Source organism: Macaca thibetana, chromosome 7 (assembly GCF_024542745.1).
Source record: "Macaca thibetana thibetana isolate TM-01 chromosome 7, ASM2454274v1, whole genome shotgun sequence".
Taxonomy (NCBI): Eukaryota; Metazoa; Chordata; class Mammalia; order Primates; family Cercopithecidae; genus Macaca; species Macaca thibetana.
The window spans coordinates 8,316,107-8,339,034 of record NC_065584.1 but is presented as its reverse complement, the minus strand read 5'-3'; the positions used below and the strand labels follow the sequence as shown (position 1 = coordinate 8,339,034).

At 51.6% G+C, this 22,928-nt stretch overlaps 3 protein-coding genes across 7 annotated transcripts in view; 1 reads left to right on the top strand and 2 right to left on the bottom strand.

Annotated features, from left to right (window-relative positions):
- The window catches only part of BCL11B (BCL11 transcription factor B), a 104,294-nt gene that overhangs the window by 34,716 nt on the left and 46,650 nt on the right, over positions 1 to 22,928 (bottom strand). The window lies entirely within an intron of this gene.
- Positions 243 to 22,928, bottom strand: part of LOC126958437 (splicing factor 3A subunit 2-like) — a 28,244-nt gene continuing 5,558 nt past the window's right edge. Inside the window, exon 1 of the mRNA XM_050796761.1 lies at positions 243 to 22,928. This exon is cut by the window's right edge and continues 5,558 nt beyond it. The gene's annotated coding sequence lies outside the window, so the exon portion shown is untranslated.
- LOC126958426 (cholesterol 24-hydroxylase) overlaps positions 17,458 to 22,928 on the top strand; it is a 515,386-nt gene continuing 509,915 nt past the window's right edge. The window contains exon 1 of the mRNA XM_050796734.1: positions 17,458 to 17,468. The gene's annotated coding sequence lies outside the window, so the exon portion shown is untranslated. The remainder of the gene's footprint in view (positions 17,469 to 22,928) is intronic.

Genomic DNA, 22,928 nt, shown 5'->3' with positions numbered 1-22,928 from the left:
GGTCTCTGGTCAGGAAGGGAGTGAAGCCAGGCAAATCTAATTCAAACCCCCGCCAAGAATCCAGGGCCTCACAGCCCAAGTGCTCTGGGGTCAGACAGCCGGTGAAAAGCTGTTTCCACTAAGAAACACCCAGGGTCCCCTCATCCCGGCTCTCAGCTGTTCAATGTCCACACCCCACTGTGGCACGAAGCTGGGCCCTTCCATACTCGACCTCAACTCCCACCTTCTAGAAGACAAATTGAGGCTGTGGCTTTCCCCAGCCACAGATCTGGAAGGCAAGGGCCGCTCCACTGCCCCACGTGGCCCCATTCTCATCCCCCGTGACCCCAGTGAGCAGAACAGGCCTAGTCAGCCACATGACCTGGCACCAAACAGAAGGTCCCCACAGGGCTCAGCTCTGCTCCTGCAAATCCCATCATCAAAGAGGGAAATAATCCGGGAAGCCCCAGGACAGAGACAGACTTCTGAGATGAAAAGTTCTCACTTGACCCCGAGACCTTCTCAGTGGCAGGATGCTGACACGCATGCCTGGGGCCAACAGAACACTGACACTGAATCCAGAACTTTAATTTCTTAAAGGCGGGTTCAAAGAGGTTAACAAAAGAAAAGATGCAACACGTTCCGTCAGTGTCAGTGAGGATGAAGAAAGGAGAAGTGGGTTCGGAATGGATCCACTGGCTGAGCAGCGTTTCCTAAGCATCTACTATGTGCGAGGCACTATGGGAGTCCTGGGAAGGTCCCTACTCACAAGGAGTTCATTCATTCACCCGTTCATTCAGTGAGTTATTCTTTACTCTGTCATTGCACAAATGGGCCTGAACACTGCGTCTCTTGGGCCAAGCTCTGCGCTGGACAAGAGAGGACGTGGTTATGAAGGGAGCTCCCCTACCCCCGACACTGAAAAGGCATCATTACAGGCCAGCACAGTGGAACCTTTAACTCAGACGGGGATAGAGGGCTGCGGCGGGGGGTGCACAGAAGGAAGCAGCCACCTCCCTCTTGTGGCCTAGTCAATCTCATCGCGGCGCCCCAAGCTCCCCTGAACCTCCCCCTCTGAGCCAATAAGTGCCACAAGAAGGTCAGCAGTGCCCAGGATGCCATCAGCCCCCCAGTCCTCCAGGCCCTTGCAGATGGAAAGATTTCCTCCTCGTGGTCTTCCAGCCACTGCCCCCGCCCAAGCCTTCCAGGCTCTACCCAGTGTCCAAAGCATGGACATTCTCCCTGCTCAGTCAGAGCTCAGCCTCAGAGTGGAAAACGCTGCCTTGGGGGTGATGGCTGGAGGTGGGCACACCAAAGGGGTTCACTAATGAGCCACCTGTGAACCCATCACTGGCCGGGCTGCTGCAGGCAGGATCCATGCCCAAGCTGCCTGGTGGGCCTCTGGGGAAGTCTGTGCACTCATCTTTCCAGGGCGTCTGGAATGAAGGCCTCTGTCTCCCTGGGGTTAGTGCAGAGAGGCTAAGGCACCTGTAACAACCTAACAACCACTCCCCATCCCACACCCACTGGCCTGCCTTGAGCACCCAAGCTCTTCCATTTGCAGTGGCCAAAGGCATTTTCACCACCCAGTAGCCTTGGGGTAGGGGATAGGGAGGCAGGCAGGGGAACTCAGAACTTTGCTCTCCCAGCCCTATCAGTCACCCCACAGTGCTCAGGGAGGTGGGTGGGGCAACTCACCAACACCCTCTCCGCCCCACATTGCTCCACCAGCTTCCTGCCAATGCTCAGCATCTGCTCATCCCAGGGGCAGTCCCTGGACACCTCCCGGGGGCCAGGCCAGTACTAGGCATCTGGGAGCCTAACAAGAGTCTAGAACCTTCTCCCTCACCAATGACGTCCCTTTTCCCCCACACCCAGGCAGAGCGAGAGCTCGAGCCCAAGGGGTAAAAAGAATGTTCTAGACAAAATCAAGCACCAGCGTCTTCCTTCCGTCCTCGGGTCTCTGAAGGCTGTCACAAAGGGCTGCCTGCATTCCTCATTCAAAAATATTCAAAACCTAAAGAAACTCATAAACGTACCCACAATAAGGCCACATGGGCAAAGCAAAACACAGACATGTAACTTGGGGCCTAAATTCAGCCCACTTCATGTGACAACACCATGACAGTCTATCCCCTGGTCCTTGGATGGAGGCGTACCTGGGACAGGACAGGTGGACCACGTCCCAGATCACCTGTGGGCAGGTGTTCAGGGGATGCCCCTCCAGTTACATTACTTTGAAAGGGAGCATAAAGTGGTCCTTACTGAATGGAAACAGCTCTTTCACAACAGTAGGAAGAGGGAATTAAATTAAAACAGGCCCTTGAAGGAACCGAGGGCCCTCCTGGGCTGTCAAGAGAGAATTCTACAGCTGGTAGTCATGATGGCTCCATCCTATCTGGCCATTTCTTCATGGAGTTGTGGCCACAGGGTCTCAGACCCTGAAAATGAGCACCCAGGGACAGTCCCTAACTGAGACGGCACAGGCCAGCAGGGCCAGTGGAGGATTTGCATTCACTCTGGTGCTCCACATGTTTGATAGTTTGGGAAAATTCACGGACTCTCCTAAAGCCTGCATCTCCCACTTCTACAATGACTGGTTAAATGCAGCCAAAGACCAGGCACCAACTACACCAGCATGCCAGGAAAGGGGAGGACCGATGTGAGGACCTCCTGTGTCACGCTGTCCGGGGTGCTCTGTGAAACTTTGTGATGCCTGAGACGAGCTCCCTTTTCCAGAAGAAGAAAAAAAGGGCCCAAAATTTGACAGGACACTTGAAGCATCCGCCTCCCCCACCCCCCAGCTTTGTGGAATGAGGTCAGGAATATGTAAGTAAACAAACAGAGTACGTGGTAAGGAGCAGAATTCCCAGAAAGTTCTATTCCCACATTTTACCTCCAAAATTAAAAGAAAATAGCAGCACACATACCAGTTCCCAGGAGCGGTATGGTTCTCAACCACGGTGGACCAAGTCCAGACAGTCAGAAAACCACTCCCACCAAGGTCTTCCTGCAAAGATCTCTCCTTGCAGAATCAAGTTGTTGAAGGAAGGTTAGCTCCAAAGAGGCAGCCCTTTGTAGCCGGGGGTTGGGAGGGGAGTCTTGTGGGAAGGGAGCCTGAAGGACCCCCGATACCCTCAACAGAGGACAGAGGCTTTGGGGAGGGAACACCTGAGCCAGCGAGGTTCATCCGATGGAGGCCAGGGTCAGAGGCCTCCTGGACCAGACTCTCTCTCCAGGAGCAGAGGAAGAGGGTGGTCCAGGGACACAGAACAAGATCTCAGCCTCCAACAGGGTCAAGATGGGAAGATGTCACAGTCATCCATCAGGGTAATACTATCTCTTATCTCTGGGAGCCACAAACTATAGGCCATGGATGTCTGCCTGTTTCTGTAAATAAAGTTTTATTGAAACAACAGCCACAATCTGTTCATTAATTGTCCACAGGTACTCTTGCGCTACAGTGGCAAAGTTGAATGCAGTGGCTCCCTGCTACTGATTTCACTATGATTTCACTTTCTGGGGTTTCTGCTACCCAAGGTCAACCATGGTCCAAAAATATTAAGTGGAAAATTCCAGAAATAAACAATTCGTCAGTTTTAAATTTTGAGCCACTCCAAGTAGTGTGATGAGATCTTGCACCGTCCCACTCTGTCTTGCCCAAGACCTGAATCTTCCCTTTGTCCAGCATATCCATGCTATAAGACACCACCTGCCCCTTAGCCACTAGTAGCCTTCTTGGGCATCAGATCAACTATGGTAGTATTGCAATGCTTGTGTTCAAGTCACTCTTATTTTACCTAATAATGGCCCCAAAGCGCAAAGGCAATGATGCTGGCATGTTGTTACAACTGTTCTATTTCATTATTAATTATTGTTGTTAATCTCTTACTGTGCTTAATTTATAAATTAAACTGTATCATAGGTATATATGTATAGGAAAAAGAACACAGTACAATAGGGTTTACTACTACCCGAGGTTTCCAGCATCCACTTGGTGTCTCGGAACACATCCCCAGAAGGATTAGGAGGAGACTACCATTGTTGCAAGAGAGACCACTTGGCCCACAGAGTCTAAAGTACTTCATTATCTGGTGATTTATCATAGATAAAAGCCCGATCTTATCTGAAAAACCATAGGATTAAGCCCTCCAGGCTTGCAGTTGATCCAAAACTCTCTATGCTGAACTATTACTTACTTTCATAAGTGAATCAGAAATCACAATGTTTCCATTTTTGCCAAGGCTGCCAGGAAGCTCAGAGGTAAATTCTAGGTTTTTATGCAATGCAAGTTACTAGGACTACCTTTTCTGTCCCTTGATTGTATGATTCTCATTCTTTCACCATCATTTTAATGCTTATATTACTGGTTCACTTAAAGCAAAAGACTTCAAATTCCTTTTATTATGACATAAATAAAAAAGAAAGAAAAAACACAAGAGGACCCAATAGCTGCTCCAGCTCAGGGGACCCCCTGCACCTTGATGAGCCTTTGCAGACCTAACTCTCACAATTCACCTGGCCAAGAGCGCCTCATCCCTTCCTTTCCAATCTAAAGTCCCTCTAGCTGAGACCTTGGAACCAGAAAATCCCCCACGAAGCTGGGGGAGCTTTGGGCACTCACGTCAGTCACTTCCAGTGCCCCTCCTATTTCTGGTGGGCAAGAAGGTTCCAAAAACACCCCCTATTCACTCAGACCCTCACTGACCTCCTGTGCACCCTGGGTGCTGCGAGCCAGAGCTAGAGGCATCAGGCACAATCCGTGCCCTGGAGGCCTTCACATTCCACACAAAGAGGATGTGACATCATCAGCCAGCCCAGAGGCAGGTGCAAGTGCTGCCTGGGGGAGCTTTTCCCGGAGAGTAAACAGGAGCTCCCTCGGCTGCCTGGGGACGCCAAGGGCTTGCTGGGCAGAGTCCGGCCAGGCCAAAGGGCAGAGGCACCCAGGAGCCCAGTGGAGCAAGGGGCCCAATGGAGTACAGCTCAGCTGCCAACAATAGCAGCCCTGAGGGACAGGGCTCTGGCAGATCTTGTCCCCAGATTAACCTGGAACTGAGCTCCCACCAGCTGGGTGGCCCTGGGCAAGTAAGAAGCTCCTGAGTCTCCATCTCCCCACACCAGCAGAGCAGCATTACTGGGAGGACTGGAGAGAGCAGGTGCACCATGCCCAGCACACAGCGAGTGCTTTGTAAATGAAGGCTACCCCAGGAGGCCTGGCTGGGTGGTGGCGGTCACGGGCAACATAGGGAGATGAGTCCAGTAAGTCCCAGGGGCCATGCGTGTCGCAATGAGGAGTCTACTTTCCCACGGGGGTGTCTGAGAGCCCAGATGTTTTAAAGCAAGAGGCAAAAGGTCCTGTCCCTTGTCCTTTCGAGTGGCACAGTTTGAACAAAGATGCCTGCTCAGGCCTGGCATCCCTTCCCCCACTGGAAAAGCCTGGTGTGGTCACCTAGGTCACAGTCACAGTGTCTCGGACTTCCCTGAGCCCCAGATCCCAGGAGTGGACAAGGACCCTTCCTCCACAGAGGCCAGCATCTTGGGGCTGCAATCCCAGCTAATCACCATGTTATTTATTTGGAGTTTATTAAGCAGTTGCTGCCACTGGCCGTTGGCAGGCTCTAATATTTACACCTAGCTTTCCCAAGGTCTCCTGAAGCGCTGAAGTAATAAAAGGGCCGTTCCTTCTAGCTGCAGACAGGGAAGCTAACCCAAGCAAGAGCGAGCACGGGGCTGCACTTAACAAGAGGAAAGGGGGCTTTCAGGTTCCCTTTGGCTTCAGACTGGATTCTAGCTTATAACGCTGCCTCCCTACTGTCCGGGCAGGCTCGGGGCAGGGCCCCTGCCCAGAATCCGCTGGGCCTCTTGTTGGAGGCATTTCTGACCCAAGACAGTAGTCGAGTCTGCGCAAAGGAGTGCTCGCTGGAGAAGTCGCTCTGGCTCCATTCACCCGCCCAGCAGACGTCCGGCCCCTCAGGGTTGGACATGACGCTGATACCAGGACACAGAGGTCATGAGGCTTGTCCCTGCCCTCAGCTCCAACAGCCACATACGCTGCAGCCAGGCCAAGGCCAATGTGGACATGGAAACCTCGAGCCCCCAAGAAGTGGAGAGAGAGGCTCCATGTGAGAGCCAGGCACGTCCCAGGGAGCAGAGCACAGTGACAGCAGAGGAGGCTGAGATGGGCTACACAGCGGGGAAGAGCTCTACTAAAATGTGTCTAGGACAGAGAAGGGCTACAGTCTGAGACCTGGTTACACCCCCCTCTCCGCCACTCTGGAGCTGTGAGATCCCACAAGAGGCCCTGGACTCCTATGAGTCCCAGTTTCTTCATTTGCAAGACGGGAGCTGCCGTCCTGCCACAGAGTCACGACGAGGACTCTGAACGGAAAGGGTGAAAGACAGGCCATGGCTCGGGCAGGGGATTCCACCCCTCACACAGCTTATAATCCTACTGGACCCCAACACTCCGCTTCTTGTTTAGGAAAACACGGCCTCCACTGACATCCGCAGGGGACTCCTGGGCGACCAGAGAGCAGGGCACAGCCCTGGGATGGAATCTGTGGAGACCATGGAGGCCACGTGACGGAACAAGCCTGGTCGTGGGCTGGAATGAGGTCAGTGCCAGGGCCAGCCCAGCCCAGAGCTGTGAGCAATGACAGCTGCCAGGAACACTGGGACAACCAGGGGAGAGAAGCATGCACCCAGCACAACCTCAGCAAGGTGCCACAGGGATGCAGGACCCAGCCCCTGGGGAGCCTGGCCCCAGGCAGGGGAGAACCGCAGCCTCAGGCTGGGTCAGGGCCACAGCTGTAGGAAGCCAAGAGAGCCAGGAGGCTGAGGGTTGGGGAAGAAGCCCGAGGGTGGATGAGAGGTGAGTGCCCTGGCGTGGACCTGCCAGGCCAGCTGTCCTCTCTGCCTCTAAATCTATGACCTCAGATCAAAGCCTTGCCTTCTGTGCACCTTGACTGCAAAACCACCGCAAAAATGCAGTGCTCAGGACGGCCTGACGCCCACTAGCCCTCAACAGGGCAGCCACTGTCTCCACAGCCGCAACACTTAAGCTAAGGCCTCCAGCTAAGTCCCCTCAATGGTCCCATAACCAGGAAGACCTCTGAGCCCCCCGAGACTCTCACCAAGGGCTGAGGAAATGGTGCGAGGTGGTACACTCTCTTACTATGTCCTCTCAGGAAAGTCATGCCAGGACAGAAATTAAGTTTCAATTCCTGGGCCAGCATGATTGATTAGCAGAGGCGGCCCTACCTCTCAGCTTGAAGCATCCAGGCCAGGACCCAGGGGAAGGAGGTGCTGTGATCGACAAGTGATGTCTGCTATGGTATAGGACGGAGCAATGGAGGCACACGTGCTATGGATATGCCCAACTCTAATGCACCTCTGGACAACCGCATCCTATTCCTTGCAGAAGAAACAAACAAAAGAGACAGAACAATCACTGCAGAAAGTAGAAAGGTTGGGAGAGCAGGTCCAAAAGAATAGCCAAAACCAGAGAAGGAGAGGAAGAGTTGCCTGCAACTGCCCTATATCCCTGGGCTTTCTCAGCCCACAGTAAACAGGAGGCACAGGTTTTCTAGCCCATCTTGACTGCAGAAGTGTGTTTACTGAGAAGGTCTTATCCAGGGAGAAATCACCCAGAAGAGCTTTCTCTCCTCAGCTGGCCACCTCCCTGCTCCAGTCCTTTCGTTCTGGGTCTGGAAAAGGCTCCCACAGGAGCCCAAGTAGCTCATGCCTGAGGACCAAGAAACCAACTTCCCCAGCTTTGGGTCCATGGCCAGGCTCTTCCCGCTCAGGTGTGGACGGCCACTCTAGGGAAGAGAGAGATTGAAGGTAGGGCTTCCCAATGGGGAATAAGGATGTCCCCAAAGCCAGATCCAGGAAAGCACTGCAGCCCCAGAGTTGGTGTAGCAGGGATGACTTTGACACTGATGTGCGGAGGAGCCCGAGGTGGGAGCCCAGTCTTCACCATCACCTCCTCCTGACTTAACTGCTCTTGGGGCCACAGACCCCTGCATCACCGTGGAGAAGACACCACCTCCTCTAACAACGATAACAATGACCATAATAATAAGATCAATACCATATCCCCTCGCTGAGGCCTGCAGATGCGGGTCCAGTCCTCAGTCATCCACACATGCCTACCCAGGTAATACCGTGATCTCCTTTTAGCAAGTGAGGAAACTGAGGCAGGAAGATGGAAGTGAGGGCCAAGGTCATTCAGTTAAGAAGGCAAAGCCAGGTCCTGCCCAGGCCTGCCTGGCCCCCCGTCAGGCTCTCTGCCAAAGAAAGCACTGTGGGAGCAGCAGAGGTTCCAGTCCCCAGCCCAAGCCCATGTGCAACCAGGGGAGTAAAGGGGACCCCATGAGAGCCTGCAGCTGGACAGCCTCTGGGCCCAGGGCAGAGTCAGGTACTTGGATGTTGTCTGGGCGCCTCACTCTGTCCTGGCCTGTGCCTTTTGCTGCTCTGTCCTCCTTCTCACAGCAGCTGGCCACAGAGCCTGGTCTCAGGGTGTAGTGTAGAATTGCCATTGCCACTCATGCATCCGTGGGCACACACATGCATACTCACACACGCACTGGTGTGCACAAGACATAAGCGCACACATGCATGTACACATGCACATGCATCCACATGTACACAATTGCACTCATGCACAAACACACGTGCATGCACACCCCCCTCCACCTGGTCCCTCAAGTCCATCGTCCTTACTTGTCAAGGCTGCACCTGACCTCTTTCACATGTGTGACTCTGACCTGCTGGTGCATTTCCCAGCCAGAGGTTCACACCAAACTTTGCCCTGCCCTCTGGAGTACCCCCCGCCGCTGGTTCCTCGGTTCTAAACTTGTGTTTATTTTATGGAAAATTTAATGAGTAAACAAAGTCTGCTTTTCCAGCCTGTCTTTCTCATCATCTATGCTTCTTACTTATAAAAAGAGGAAACTTCAACTTAATACAAGTAAATGAACTTGAAGCCCTGCCCTTCCCCACTCCCCAACACACATCCCAGCAGAAGAGTTGGTTCCAAACTCAGAAACCACACTTTGGATCAGATTCCAAGCCCAAAGCTTCTCCCATCCTGCCCACCGACTTCCACTCATTCTCGTCCTCCCTACACTTTGTCTTCTTTTCCAAGAGGTGCCATCAACTCAAGGAACTGCTCCTCCTACGCAGGGATTCACCTGAGCACTGGGGGGCTGGAGCAACTTGCTGAATAAAGAAGCAAAAGCAAAATGGACCTCCCCAAAATTTCCAAAAATCAAATGGTGCACCCAAAGCCAGAGAGGCAACCTTCCAGGTTGGTCTGACAGTTGCAGCGTGTTCAGCTCAAGCCCCATATTGTCCAAATGTGCAAACCTGCAGCCTCCCCTGGGCCTGAGCGGGCAGCCAATACGGTGGGAAACTGAGGCTCCGAATGCACCTGCCCTGGGTCTCTGGCCACAATGGGCGTCTGCTCAGTCAGCTTCATTTCACTCAATTTCACTTCATTCACAAGCGCTCACGGAGAGCCTCATGGGGGCCAGACCTCCGCCCGGGCCTATGGGGACAAACAGGGCCCAGGCTAGCTCACAGCCTGGTCTCCCAGGACAGCCAAGGAGACAGGAAAGGAGATCATGATAGGTGTCTCCATGGGGAAGCACAGGGGCCCATCGGGGAGGGCACAGGTGACACGGACCTCAGCCCTGAGCTCAGCAGAGACTTCCCAGAGAACAACCCCTCCACGCCCCACCCCCAGGAGCTGAATCTGGAAGCAAGCGTCCACTTGCCTGTGACCCAGGCCCTGACGGGGCCCATGCGAGAGGCAGACAGACTGCACTGCAGAAGGCTGGTCCCAGGGCCATGATGCTCTTCAACCTCCTCCACCTGCTTGGCTCCCTTGCCCCAAAGCGGGATGTGCTGTCTTTAGACAAGAAGTCTCTGGGTCTGTCCCCAAACCCAGTGACATCTCCTACTTTGGTTCCAGTCTTGGTCACTGGTGGCTTCTGGGAGGATAAAATAACATCACTGAGGGAATAAAAGCAAGCCTTTCTCCACCTTCACCTGAGCAGGACGCCCACCAGGGGAGAGGGGACCCTAGACCCTGTGCCAGCGCAGAGCGGGCGACCCACTGCCATCTGCGTAAAATTCACATGAGCAGACAGACAGCGAGCCTTTTCAGCTGGGCAGGAATCATTTGCAAGAATCCGATGTCGAGACCATGCCGAGGCTCCCAATGAGCCCCCGGAATGAAGAAGGGAGCCCCAGAGCAGAGGCTTGGCCGACCTGGGTGTGCCAGCACAAAAGAGGACGGAGGCCCCGAGCTGCTGCCTCTCAAGTACGGCAGACACAGTCCCAACTAATCAGACGGCTGAGGCTGCCACCCAGAATGCCCGGCACGTTATTCCGCAATGAGGTATAATTGAATGGATTAACATGAATGCGACGTTTCCCCTCCAAAAATTCGAGGAACGCCAAAATGACTCTCATCTGGGCTGGTATGACTCATGTTTTTAATAGAAGAACTTAATTTTCACTTCTGAGGAATCTGGGCTCAGGGAAATATTGTCTAAGAAACCCTCATTTTACTCCACGGAAAGTACAAATGCAGAGCCCCAGCCTGTGCCTGTCTCCCACACTCCCGGACGCCACGGGCTGCAGAGTCCATGAGCTTCAGCAGAGCACAAAGGTCTAAGGGGAAGGCGTAGAGTCCAGTGTCAGCCACATGTGTCCTAGCTCAGCGCAGGGACTTGGGGCACGTCCCATCGCCTCTCTGGGGCACTGCTTGGAGAGCAGCTGGCAACCAGGCACAGAGGCCCCTGGCAAGGGCCCCTGAGGGGCTGCCCAGTGCGCCTAGGCACCAGGGTACTGCTGGGGCCAGCATCTTGCTTCTGATGCTTGAACGCTCAAGGTGACACATCCCAGCCCTCCAGTGCTCCTCCTCCCAGCAGGGCTGGAGAGGAAGCAAGTCCCCAGAGGCTGGGCCCCAGGACACTGACTCCTCCCTCTCCCCAGACCTGGTCCTCAGAGCCCACGGAGGACAGGCAGAACCTGGGCTCAAGTGTGGGAACAACAGGTCACCATTTATCAGCTACCTAATTAGTGGAGAGGACATTACTGACCCCCTTGGTGAAACAACACAGAGGTTCCCCTTCCCTCCTGGCACGGTCAGCGTCCCCCCGTCCACGGCCCTGCCTGTTCCTAGCTTCAATTCCCACAAAGACCCTGCCTCCCAGGGACACCTCAGCCTACTGCCCTCCACTCCAGATTCCAAAGAGTGGCAACGTCTACATAAAATCTGAACCCAGGTGTGGCCAGGTGTGGTGGCTCATGTCTGTAATCCCAATGTTTTGGGAGGCTGAAGAGAGAGGATCACTTGAGGCCGGGAGTTTGAGACCAGTCTGGGAAACATAGCAAGACCCTATCTCTACAAAAAAATTTTAAAAATTAGCTGGGCATGGCGGTACACGCCCATAATCCCAGCTACTTGGGAGGCTGAGACAGGAAGATCACTTGAGCCCAGACGGTTGAGGCTGCTGTGAGCTATGATCATGCCACTGCACTCCAGCCTGGGTGACAGAGTGAGACCCTATCTCAAAGAAAAAAAGAAAAACATGCAGCAAAGCACCATGGCACACGTTTACCTATGTAACGATCCTGCACATACTGCACACATGTATCCTGGAACTGAAAATAAATTTAAATATTAAAAAAAAACAAACAAACAGGATGAGCATCTGGATGCAGCCTTCTTAGGAGCGTGGGGACCTGGCAGGATGGTGCTGTTCTGCCTCTTTACCTTCCCAGCAGCATCTTATTCCCATGGCCCCAGGAGGTCGATGTGCTTCTAACTGATATGCTTCTCCCCTGAAGCAGGGGAGGGGTCCCGGGGGTCAGGAAGTAAGTGCTGGCTTGAGGCTGCAGCACCCAGGTACAGCCATCTCCCGGTTGAAGAACTCCACAGGTGAGTTCATCAAGCATGCAGGGGTGCGGGGTGCTCCCAGACCACCATTTCTCCTGACAGCACTGACACCTGGACAGCCACAGCGGAATGTCCCATCCGAGCGATGCTAACCTCTCACCAAGGGCTCCATTGGCTGCCTCCATGCCCAGAAGGACCCCCACCTCCCCCAGCCCCCACCCTGCAATTAAGAACAGAGATCCACATTCTCCCTCCCCAGCCCTTCCCCACCCCTGCTCCGGCCAAGGGAGAGGCACTAATTTATAAGTTGCAGATAATGTCACCCACCATTCATCCAAATGTGTCACTAACATCCCATTAGACTGTAATTATTTTTTAATTAAAACTAAGAAAACTGGCATGCCTGAGCCGACTTTATGCATCTGTTATGGGTTAAAATAGCTTTTAAAAAATGTTTCGGAGACCGCAGTCTATTGTGGCCGCGGCCCCTGCCAAAGAAAACGCAAGCTTGCTTATTTTCTCCATGGGGCGCAACAGTGCCTATGTGTGCCGGTACAGAATCGGCTGGCCGTGAAAAGAATTCTAAATAAAACACAAACATGGAATTTGGCAACGCCACAGAAGCAAGCTTAAGACTAATTCCAGCATGCGGACGGCTCTCACATAGTAAGTCTGGCTCCAGCATAAACGAAACCAGGCACTGTAAAATACCAAGGCACGTTGGAGTTTCAACTTAAAGGGGCAGAACACTGATTCCAGGTATAAAAGCTTATTAAGCCGGCTCGCACTGCCTCCATAAATCCATAGGTTATTAGCTGTTTGCTTTCAGCCAATCCCTTCTTAAAGAGATGTATATTAAGAGAGAGAGAGAGAGAGAACAACAAATGAAAACCATCACTTTGCACTTGACTTTTAGTACAGTGGTTCTGGAAACACTGTGTTCATTATCTCAATTAGAGGAGAAAGAGACCTCAAATACACACAAACCCGAAACGGAGGAGGAAAGCAGGGAAGTAGCGGCTGAGAGACGAGAGGATGAACACGGCCCCCGGGAACAGAGGGCAGCGCCGGGAACAGAGGAAAAAGCCCCGTGGACCCTGGAATGCCTCCTCCCGGGGAAGCGGCAATGACAGTGACTGCAATAATAATAATCATAGTTATAACAACAGTAAAAATATAGCAGTAATACCTGCTACTATTCAGTCCCTTTCACAGGCCAGCTGCTGCTTAAGGCCGCAGAGTGTAACAGGGAAAGGCTCTAAGGTAGGATAAAGCAGTAAAGTGTTCTGAAATCGGACTGCCTCCGTTTCCTCATCTGTAAAAAGGGGATGTGAAAAGTGCCTTCCTCACAGAATTGGGGTGAGGGATATTGAAGATGAAGCCCACAATGAACGCTTAGCACAGCACCCCATTATCACTGCTAGCCACCCACTCTCAGTCGTAAGATGGTGCTGTTCTCATGCCACAGGTGGGGAACCAGATGCACACCAAGGCTGGGCTACCCGCCCAAGGCCAAAGCTCAGAGACATCCGAGTCGGGATTTGAACCCACCGTCCACCTCCACAGCCCTTATTCTCTCTGCACTCACTCCTGGTGGGTCACACACCAGACTGGCCACATTTCCCAGCACTGTGGATTGTGGGCTCCCTCTGAGATTGGGGGCGGGGGGGGTCAGTCTCCCCGAGGAGGTACTGAGAAGGTGAAGTCAGTTCTAGAGAGAGACTCACCCTCAAAGGCCTCAGCAGGCCTCAGGATGGACACACACCACAATCCAGGAAGAATCAGAAAGTTCAGGGAAGAGAAAGAATCACAAGTGCCCTCACCATAAACACGGAGCATGAGGGGTTGGGAGGGGCCTGTTCTGTGCTGATAGTTCTCCCTGGACTGCGCACACACACACACACACACACACACTCAACATGCACATATGCATATGCATACATGCTCACACACAAAATCACTCATACACACATGCACACACATATATGCACACATACTGCATACACTCAGATATACACATATGTACTCACATATGCACACACAACTATCCACATACATACATATGCACACACGTGTGCACATACACACAAATACATACATGTGCACATATGCTCTCACATCTACACACATACACATGCATGCACATATATACACTCAGACATGTACACACATGCACATCCCCACATACACATGTGCACACACAAATACGTGTGTGTACATGCACACATATACACAAATATGCATATATACACTCACATGTACACACATGCATGCTTATATATACACTCAGACATGTACACACATGCATGCTTATATATACACTCAGACATGTACACACGTGCACACATACACATATGCTGACATATGCAAATACCCACATACACATACACTCACATATATACGTGTACACACATGCACATGTATGCACATATATACTCTCACCCATACAAACACACACACATACAGACACACACACACATACAGGGCCTTTTATTACGGATCTGTGCCAGGCACAAGGACCCTGGCAGAGGCAATGGGAAAAACCAGGGAGAAAATTACATGAGGCAATGTTTGGCTCCAAATGAAAAAGCCGTGGAATGTTTTCCCTCAAGTCTTGGTTATTTCTTGCAGGTCCGCTCAGACCCTGTCAGGTCCACCTCATCCAGGGGGAACTCCCACCCCCTGGCCTCTGAGCTGAACCAGCTGCTGTTCTCTCAATGCTACCGGCTTCCAGATGGGGAGTAGCCGGGACATCCCAGGCTCCAGCACCCACAGAAGCCGCGGTAGGCTGGTGGAACACCTCTCCTCAAATACAAGCTCAGTAAAATGGTACTCAGAACTGGGCTCCTTAACCTCTGACCCCGCCGCCTGCCACCACCCGCTCCCCACAGGCCTCAGGTGTGCTCTGACTTGGTGACATCATCACATGCCAGTGGGCTCCAAGCTCCTCTCCCTGAAAACATGTACCATATCTTAGAAGATGCAAACGAAAAATACTCCTGGCTTCTCAGAGCCAGTTTACAAAAATAATTATATTTTCTTTTAAAATCTGGATTATAGGCAAGTGTGTGTCCAGTTATTTCTAGCTCCTATTCAACTCTGTTAATTCTCATAATAATTATTGCATTTTTTTTTTTTTTTTTTTTGAGACAGAGTCTCACTCTATTGCCCAGGCTGGAGTGCACTGGAGCGATCTCGGCTCACTTCAAGCTCTGCCTCCCGGGTTCATGCCATTCTCCTGCCTCAGCCTCCCAAGTAGCTGGGACTACAGGTGCCCGCCACCATGCCTGGCTAATTGTGTGTGTGTGTGTGTGTTTTTAGTAGAGATGGGGTTTCACTGTGTTAGCCAGGATGGTCTCGATCTCCTGACCTTGTGATCCGCCCGCCTCGGCCTCCCAAAGTGCTGGGATTACAGGCATGAGCCACTGCGCCCAGCTGCAGATTTTCTGAAACCATCCCCCCGCCCTATTGTTAATAGCTGTGCTCTGACTCAGCATGGGGGCAGGGCTGGGGGCCACATGTGACCACACTGCCTTCCAGAAACACAGAAGTCTGAGTGCCGAAGGGCCAGGCATTTCAGAACCACCACATTCCTGAGAAAAAAGGAACATGTGTCCATCTTGTCAAAAACCAGCTCCAGGTTCAATGCAGGAGACACTTGGGGAATCCCCTGTAAGTGCCTGAACCTGTCCCAGACCTCAGTCCACCGAGGAGACCAACTGGGTTTCCTGCCCTGGAAGGGCCTAGAATCCAGCAAAAGGCATGCAGAGAAGATTGAATGGGGCCACAGCCAGATCCCAGGACCTGTAAATGTGAGCTTATCTGGGGAAAAGATCACTGCAGGTGTGATTAAGTGAAGGCTTTTGACGAGATCATTCCGGATGGTCTAGGTGGGTCCTGAATCCAAAAACAATTGTCTTTTTAATTGTTCGAAAGAGAAGACAAACCCAGAGCAGAAAGCTGTGTGCCCACAGAGGCAGGGAATCAGGGAGCACGGCCCTGCCGACACCTCCGTCTCGGACCTGTGGCCTCCCAAACTGTGAGAGAATACATTTCTTTTCGTTCGTTCTTTTTTTTTTGAGACAGGGTCTCACTGTGTTGCCGAAGGCTGGAGTGTAATGGCACGATCTCAGCTCACAGCAGCCTCAACCTCCCTGGGCTCAAGGGATCCTCGTGCCTCAGCCTCCCCAGTAGCTGGGATTACAGGTGTATGCCACCATTCTTGGCAAATTTTTTTAGAGAATGGGTTTCGCCATGTTGCCCAGGCTGGTCTTGAACTCCTGGGCTCAAGAGATCTACCCACCTCAGCCTCCCAAAGTGCTGGGATTACAGGTGTGAGCCACCGCACCCGACCACAGAATCAATTTCTTATTGTCTTAAGCCACCCAGTCTGTACCCATTTGCTACAGTAGCCCTGGGACACTAATACAGGACAATAGAGAGAAAACACAACCACTAATAAAAATCATTGCAATTACCATCCCAATACACAAAGGACCCAAGGCCACTCACTTGAGATTCCCTGTCCCCAGTCTCCCAGCCCAGCCAAGGAGGCAAAACCAGTGTGATGATTCCCATCAGGCAGGAAGACCCCACAAGGCTCAGAGAGGGCCAAAGTGTGCACAGGACACCGAGTGAGCTCTACCTCGCTCCTAGGGATTCTGATTCCAAATACGGGGTTCCTTCTGCTAAGTCACACTCAAATCAACATCCTGAAGACACAACAGAAAGAACAATGGAAATTGTCCATTTTTAGAATTTTCTTCCCCAAACTATCAAGGTAGCTAAATGTTCAGCTTTGTTAACAAAAATAAAAGAAAAAAAAGAAAAAAAAAAAGCTGTCCTGGGAGACAGAGCTGAGAACTGTCTTGGGGAACCATTTCCAAGACAAAGGGGATTCAAGACCCTCAACTAAAATATACTGAAGGTGGTAGCCCCCAGCAGTCTGGCAGTGACTACAGGTGCCACACCCAGGCCGGCTGAGGCTGGATTCAAATCGCCCTCAGGTTTGTTACCCACCTAACTTGGGACAGTTGTCGCATCCCTGAGAGGCAGGTTCCTTGGCTATCAACTCCAACTGTCCAAAAAACACTAAAATTACCCAACAGTCAGATGAGGATGTGGAGAAATAAGAACTTTTGTGTACCGTCGGTGAGAATGTAAAATGGTGTAGCCACCGTGAAAAACGGTCTGGTAATTCCTCAAAAATTTAAATATAGGATTACCCTTTGATGCAGAAACTCCACTTTCAGGTATAAACCCAAAAGAACTGAAAGCAAGGATTCAAACATATTATTGTCCACCCATGTTCTTAGTTGTGCCATTCACAATAGCCAAAAGCAGCCCAACTGTCCATCTACGGATGGGTGGATAAGCAAAATGTGGTCTATCCATACGATAGAATATTATTCAGCCTCAAAAAGGAAGGAGATTGTAACACATGCTACAACAAGGATGGACCTCGAAGACACTATACTAAGTGAAATGAGCCAGGCACAAAAGGACAAGCACTATGATTCCACTTACCTGAGGAACCTAGAATAGTCACATTCAGAGAGACAGAATGGAGAATGGGGGGCTGGGGAGAGGGGAAATGGGAAGTTAGTGTTTAATGGGGCCAGAGCTCTGTTTGGGATGATGGAAAACCTCTGGAGATGGACGGTGGTGATGGTTGCATATCAATTGCAATGTACTTATTGCCACCGAACTGTGCACTTAAAAATGGTTAAAATGGTAAATCTAATGTTTATCTTACCACAATTTAAAAAACTCACAATCGAAGCACTGTGAGAATCACTGGAGATACACAGAAAGCCCACAGCACAGAGTGGACCCTTGATCAATGGTATTTTTAAGATTAAAATGCTAATAACTGAGCTGGCTAATAAAACGCAAGGAAATTCATGCAAAAGAACTTGAGTCAGAAAGGACTGGTTAAATACAACACCAAGAGCAGACTCACGCACCCAGCGGGCCTCGCCCCACCAGCTATTCCTCACTTCTTAACAGAGGCAATAATTAAAAATGTCCTGTTTTATGAAAAGATTCCGTTTCTGCAGGTAGTGACTCCATTTTTGCATTCACCTCCCTGGAGAAGTCCTGAGCCCTCTGATCCCTTCCTTGAGAATCATACAATACTGGCCCAGCAGCAGCTCCATGATTCACGAGCTCACTCCTCTCCCTTGGCTGCTCCTACTCACACCTGCCAGGTACGAGGCCGGGTGGGAGGGGCAGGCCAGGAGCCAGACGCAAGGACAGGAGCAGGATGCCCACGTGGGCCACAGGCTCGAGGAGGCTTGAATTCAAATCCCGCCTGTGCCGTCCACCAGATGCGCAAGGAAAACAAATTCGCATCTGCAAAAACCAGGAGCAGGTCCTGTCACCTCTCACCTGTGAACTATGAAAGGAGCTGCCTGGAAAGCCCAAATTCAGATCTGGGAAAGAAGGCTCCACCTGGGGCACCCCACCGCAGTGAGTTCCTCTAGGGCAAGGACGCTGTCATGCCCATTTCTGGATCCCTACACTCTAGCCCAGGGTCTGGCACATGTATGACCAGCATATGAAGGAAGACCTGGGGGACCCTCTCAGGGACCATATCTGAGTTTGATCTGGTTTCCCCGGCATAACACTGGGCCCACAGAGGGGCCCCTGCCCACCGAGGGTTCCGTCCCACTTCTTTTTGGGTAAAAGTGACCAGCCTTGATTATGTTGGAATAAACTATATATCATGGTTCAGACTATTTGGGTTTAATTGTGAAATATACACAGAACACAGCCCCTCCACCCCAACCCTGCCCTCAGGTTTGAAAAGTCAAGTACATTTGGTTCCCCTCTCCCCCCACCATAAAAACAACAAAGAACGCCTCAGGCTTTCGTAAGGGCTGTGATTTCTTTCACGTGGGGAAAAAAAAATGGATTCCACTGCCCTGTGTACAAAAACAAGGAGGACGCTCATAAGAGAATGAGGCTAGCAGCGCTTTCTGTGTTTCCTCTGCTTTCTCTCATGGGTGTAGACACCGCCTTTTCTGGGTCTTCATCATCCCCCAGCATCTCCTGGGCACCTGCTGGGACTCAGCCCCGCCCCAGCCACTGGAGACACAGAGATGAGCCTGGTCGAGGAAATGGACTTGGTCAAGGCTGGCGTGGGACCACATGCCAAGTCCCTGACTCCCAGTCAGACCCCCAAAACCCAATTTGAGGCGATCGGATGAGAAAATCTTGCCCATGCTCTAGCCCTCTTCTTCAAGGTCAAAACTGCCTTCTGGTGGACTGAGGATCGGTGACTTTGTTTCCCTCTACGTCCAGCCAGGGCTGGAGGAAGCTTGGAGTCAGCAGGCCCCTTCCCAGAAGACACCACATCCACACGTGTCACTGCCCACAGTGGACTGGACCCTCGGCCTCACGTTTCCCAGCGGTAAAACCCCAGCAGATCTCCCGACCCTCCCAGCTCCCGTAAGCCCAGCCCTTTCATTTCCTTCTTTTTCTTTCTTTCCTTCCTTCCTTTCCTTTCTTTCTTTCTCTCTTTCTTTCTGCTACAAGTAAACTTTATTTGATGTAAATGTAATACCACATTTTCAAGTTTCACAATGAGTATTTGACATAAATAATTATTTAAATTAGGAATATAAGTATGCACGGTCACTTGAGCTAATTTGCAGTTCAGGGGTTGGTCCAAGCTTTGTCTGAAAGCTTTTTTCCCCTTTCGGAAAAAGTGGTCCTTCCCTTTGCCTAATAAGAAACACTGTCAATGGGAGTTGGAAGAAGCCCGTAATCCACCTTGGAATTCCAGCTGATCTGTGAGAGGACAGCTTTCTGTATTCTAGAAAAATAATATTCTCTTTCAGTTCATTCATTTTTCCCCATGGAAGATATCAGCACTCTCCTCATCGACTGTCTTTCTGTCTCCTTAGCTGCTGCTTATCACACAGGACCGGTTTTAAAAACCATAATATCTGCAAAGAGATCTCTTTGTCCCCTTACCTGCCCCCCATGTCTACCGTTTTGTGGAGAGGGTAGGGTGGTGGGAGCCAGGGACCAGAATTGATCTCAGGTGCAGAGAACACAGGTTCTCTGAAAGGAACCCTATGGGGGTCAGGAGCATTTTCCAAGAGTGGTCCAGGTGACCCTCAGTTCACACAATTCGGTTTGATACAGCGCTGCTCCATGAGGATGAACATGCGTATGCCCCGTTTCCAGAAGCAGCACCACCTTTCACGGAAAACCCATTACTCTCTCACTTCTTCCACATAACACACAGTTATGGACCAGCCGTGGGCCCCCTGCACCCTTGGATAAAACGAGAGTCAAAACCACACCGAGAATCACATGGATTCCAATGCAGTCAGGCCCCACTTGTGCCTCATTCAGGTAAAAATCCTCGCAGAAGGTACCCCTGTGCTCAGCAGTGTTAGCACAGGGACAAGCTGTCCTCAGGCGGAACACCTCTCCACCCTGAGATCTGCTCCTGAGCTGCGCCATGGCAATAAGGGACAGAGCACCCGGGCGGCAGCCAAATTATTCATTTTTTTCAAATAGAGAAAGGCGCCATGGAGACATACATTTCATATCCGCTGAGTGAGGAGGCCCTCCATGGGCACCTCCACCATGGTGAGTTCCTCTAGGGCAAGGACCCTGTCATGCCCATTTCCAGATCCCTCAGTCTAGCCCAGGGTCTGGCACAAGGATGACCAGTGCATGAAGGACGACCTTCAGGACCCTCCCAGGAAATAAATTGGAGTTTGATCTGGTTTTCTACCAGCAGCTCCTTCTCTGTTGTCCACTACAGCCCAATGGGAAGCTGGAGGGGAGAGCTCCGAGCACAGCTGGGAGGCTGGCCAGACCTGAGTGTGAATCTCTGTTTTGAGACTCTCTGTCCAAGTTCTGCTATTTGTATGCTGTGTGACCAAGGTGGGTTGTGTGGCCTCTCTGAGCCCCACTATCATCATAAGCAAAAGGGTGGGGGAGTGCCTCTTCTTGGGAGCATTATGACGATGAGATGTCATGCCTAGGACTGAGCTGGCCCTTTAGCAAACAGTGGCAAGCCCCAGGAATGCTGATGATGTTGGCCCTTCCTCTGCCTTCATTCAAACTAAGAAACTCTCCCGGGCAAGTGGCTTTCCAAGAGCTAAGTCATCACCGGTGTGCTGGGTACCCAAGGCCACAGTCTCAAAAGGCTTTCCAGCAGCTCAGCTTTCTCCCTCCTTCCCCTCCCACTGGCCTTTCCCCTCTGATTCCCCTAGGCGCTGGTCATGGGCTATGGCCACACCCAGATGGTGGCTGTTCATGGGACCTGCCAATGGAGGGATGGTGAGCAAACACTTCAGTGTCCCCATTTTACAGATGGTGAAACTGAAGCTTGGAAAGAGGAAGTAAGTGGCTAGCCTAGGATCACATACTCACACCCATTCACTGCAAGGGAAGGACCGAGATGGCCCCATCTCTAGAGCTTCCCACCATGCCTGCAGTCTAATATGGGTCCACAATAACATTTAACTTCAAACACGCATCCATGCCACAGAGCCCCACGGGGACGGGGCAGCCAGCTGTCAAAGCACAACCCCAGAGTCTCAAACCCAGGATGTGCCCAGTGTGCTCCCACTGCAGACAGCAGAGCTGAAGTCCAAGGCGCCCAACGTGGGGCTCCTCAACATCAGAGCTCTACCTGCTGCCCAGTCTCACTGCAGGTTTCACACTGAGCCTCACGGTCAGGCAGAGATCCATCTTTAAGTGGCTTCCACTGGGTGATGAATTTCCTCTTCTGGTTTTCAATAAAAACTCAAGAGGGGCAGTATGGCCTAGTGGGCAGACCCAGGTATATGAGTCAGCTCTGCCACCCACATGTCATGGCTTCATCCCCACTATCTTCCTTGGTTTCCCCATTTATATAATGAAGGGGTTGGAGGAGATGATCTCTTGGGATCCCTGGTCTTGGATTGTTAAAGATTGACTTGACCTCAGGTCACCCAAGAACCCATTTCTGGGCCAGTCTGCTGCACACAGAGGGCAATGCCAGCCTCCTCTGCCACTTTCCAAGTCCCTTTAAAGGAGAACAGGGCTGCCTTGCTCTGAGGTCTCTGATGTCCATGGCCAATGCTGCTTCTTCACATCCACTAACTGCTTGAAAGCGCTGCATCCAGCACTGCATTAAAAATTAATTACACATGCTATCTTATTGCCAGTGCATAATGTAATGAGCACCAGCTGTGCTAAACAGCCAAACTCCTTTTTAAGACAGCTATAAAAAAAAAAAAGGAAAAAAAGAAAGAAAGAAAGAAACTGCACTTCCAAATGCCTCTCCTGTCAGAGCAGAAAAACAGCAACATCTTGTATGGATTTGAACAGAATTCTTTGATTTAGCTCTGCCTTCAGAACGTCTGAAGGGCCAGCTCAGAGAGTGAAATGGAATCTGGCGAGGCTGCAGCGATCTCCACTCAGGGATTTGCTGGGGCCTCTTTTATCTAAGGACAGTCATGCTGGTAGGTGCCCCACCCCCAACAGAGCCACAGTGCAGCCCTTCTGTTGCCCCCAACTCCTCAGCTCCTCTGGCCCTTGCTGATGCTGTAGGAAATGTCACTTTCCAGCTATGTGGGACAGGGGACTTTCTGGCATCCACCAAGCCCTGCCACCCTTGGCTACCTCCAGCACTCTGAGAATCAGCTTCCCCCACCCTGGGGGCCTTGCAGCTCTCCATGGCTTCTCCTGGCACTTCCTCCGGTCACAGAAAGAGGCATCTGGGTTCTCGAGGCAGGCGGGCAGGGACAGCCTCTGCAGCAGTGTGACCTGAAGAAGCAGGCAGGTGCTAGGGTAGAATCAATGGCACTTGCATGCGGGAAGAGCAACAGCGCTGTAAATGCTGGTTTGCGGATGCTGGGACCACCGGCCCTTGGGCGATGTAGACATTGCAAGGCATACAGATGACTCTCTAAATTTTTAATAACTCCCCTGAAAGCCCTTTTCCTACATCGAGCCAGCCCCCATCAACCCTGGGACCTGTCTGGTTAGCCCAGAAGGATCCTAACAACAAACGTTACTTTGCAAA